This window comes from Schistocerca americana, unplaced genomic scaffold (genome assembly GCF_021461395.2).
Source record: "Schistocerca americana isolate TAMUIC-IGC-003095 unplaced genomic scaffold, iqSchAmer2.1 HiC_scaffold_184, whole genome shotgun sequence".
Lineage (NCBI taxonomy): Eukaryota > Metazoa > Arthropoda > Insecta > Orthoptera > Acrididae > Schistocerca > Schistocerca americana.
Window position 1 is genome coordinate 307,501 of NW_025725889.1, and position 2,500 is coordinate 310,000.

General features: G+C 63.8%; 1 pseudogene; it reads right to left on the reverse strand.

The window, feature by feature from the left end:
* LOC124573645 overlaps nt 1-2,500 on the reverse strand; it is a 7,963-nt pseudogene that overhangs the window by 3,052 nt on the left and 2,411 nt on the right.

The following is a 2,500-nucleotide window of genomic DNA, read 5'->3' on the forward strand; positions in this document are numbered from 1 at the left end:
AGGACGTCATCTGCGAAGGCCGCAGCGTTAACTCTGCGACCAAGGATCCGAGCTCCAATGTGGGAGGGAAGTTGACTCAAAACATAGTCCACCGCAAAATTGAAAAGGAGGGGGGAGAGGGGGTCACCCTGACGCACACCCCTAGCCGGCTGCAGGGGCACGCCCACGTCGGCGCCGCCCGCTATCACCGTCGTGCTACCCTCGTAACACCTTTCGACGTACTCAATAAAGCAATCCGGCAGGCCATGAGCCCTCAGCACGGGGCGGAGGGCGGCATGGTCCACCGAATCGAACGCTTTAGAGACGTCGATCGATGCCACAAAAACAGAGCGACAGGAGCGGACTGCGTCGGTGAGAGCAGTGTCCAAGATGAAGGTGTTTTCCAACATCCCATCCCGGGGGATGAATGCCCGCTGACGTTCGTCCACAGCACATGCACGCATCAGGCGTGACGCGAGAACCTTGTGAAAGGTCCGCGCCAACACCGAGCAGACCGTAATGGGGCGAAAGTCAGCGGGGGATGTTGGTGCAGCCGTTTTGGGGAGAAGTGACGTCCGGGCGCGAAGCAGACGGTCGGGGAGGGCGCGGGCCAGGAGGAAGAGGTTCAAGAGTTTCACCAGGACTTCATGCGGCAGGCGCCGCAGCTCCGCTGGAGTCAGGCCGTCCGGCCCGGCTGCCGATCCCCTGGGCGGCAAGGCAGCAGCGACCTCCTCACGTGTGACCGGCCCCCATAGGCACTCAGGAGCGACAGGCTCCGAGTGCGGGAGAAGGCGGTCACGGATGAAGCCGGCGGTGGAGATCGGCTTCTTCGTGAAGAGGTCCGCCCAGAAGTCCAGCAGACCGGGGATGTCGGGTGGCGGCTGCAGCAGGGTGCCGTCCAGCAAGCCGCGCACGCAACGCGCACGCGACCTACGGAAGGCGTCCTGTGTCCGCGCGTATTCCCAGCGGCGCCGCTTGCGCTTCTGCAGCGGCGGGGCGGCAGGCGGCCGCTTGGATGGTTGGCGCGGCCGCTGTGTCCTGGTGATCGACCTCTCCCCCCTGGACCCGACCGACGCAAGGGCATCCGGGAGCATGCCCAGGATGACATCGGGCGGCGTGCCCCGCCCCAGACCAATGACTCGATCCAGGGCAGAGAAACGCTGGGCGGAAGCAGGTAGCCCCGCCAGATGCTCCCAGATGGCGGCGTCAGTCGGCCCCTCCGGCGGCGGCCCGGTGGTGTCGGCCGCGAAGTCCTCGGCTGCGTCGACGGGCGGCGCAGCGGCCTCGCCCGCGTCAGGCAGCGAGCTCGCTGCTCCACGGCGGGACGCCGGCTCTTCACCCCGACCGATCTCAAGTGCCTCCATGAATTGGCGGACAAGCTGCTTGTGGGCAGCTTGCCGCCGTCGGCACTTGATTGCCTCAAGCGTTCGGTCGGGGAACATCCTGGTAAGTTCTTGATTTACAAAGAAGAACCGGGCGTCCCTCTCCAGGAACAGTTCGGCCTCTGCCTTGGCGAGCGACAGGACTTCTTCCTCCGTCCACCTCGCGCGATGCCTCTCCGTCACGATCTCAGCGTTGGCGGCCGCAGGGTGTTGGCGGCGGCGATGGACCCCGAGACCGTTCTTCGTGGTAAAAGTGCGGTGGCACTCACTGCAAGCAAAGGGAGCTACACAAACTATCGCATTTTCGTTACGGCCGGTTGGCCGGATAGGTGCTGGGGTAGCTGGGGTGGCACCTTCAGCGGAAGGGCCACCATCTCTTGTTTCTTGTCGGCTGCCCCCAACTATAAAGGGATAATGCGAGGGGGGGCTGGTAACCCCCCCAAGCCCCTGGTGCGGTCTTCCACTCTGCAAAAATCAGCGGGCCCACGAGAAGGGGAGAAGACCGCAGGAGAGGAGAGGCTAAGAGGGCTAGGCCCATGTATTGCGCATCACTCTCCCTGTAACCATAACCCAAGGAAGGCACCTCGCAGCAGCAGCACGACTACATCAAGACCGCACTTCGAAAAGCCAAGTCCGGATGCAGCCACACCGCCGCCACTTGGCCACCTTAAGAGAGTCATAGTTACTCCCGCCGTTTACCCGCGCTTGCTTGAATTTCTTCACGTTGACATTCAGAGCACTGGGCAGAAATCACATTGCGTCAACACCCGCTAGGGCCATCGCAATGCTTTGTTTTAATTAGACAGTCGGATTCCCCCAGTCCGTGCCAGTTCTGAGTTGATCGTTGAATGGCGGCCGAAGAGAATCCGCGCACCCGCGCGCCCCCGGAGGAGCACGCTAAGGCGGACGCGGCCTCGCAGCAAGGAAGATCCGTGGGAGGCCAAGGCACGGGACCGAGCTCGGATCCTGCACGCAGGTTGAAGCACCGGGGCGCGAACGCCGCGCAGGCGCGCGCATCCTGCACCGCAGGCCAGCACGAGGCCAACCAACGGCGAGAGCAGACCACGCCCGCGCTAAACGCCCGCACTTACCGGCACCCCTACGGCACTCACCTCGCCCAGGCCCGGCACGTTAGCGCT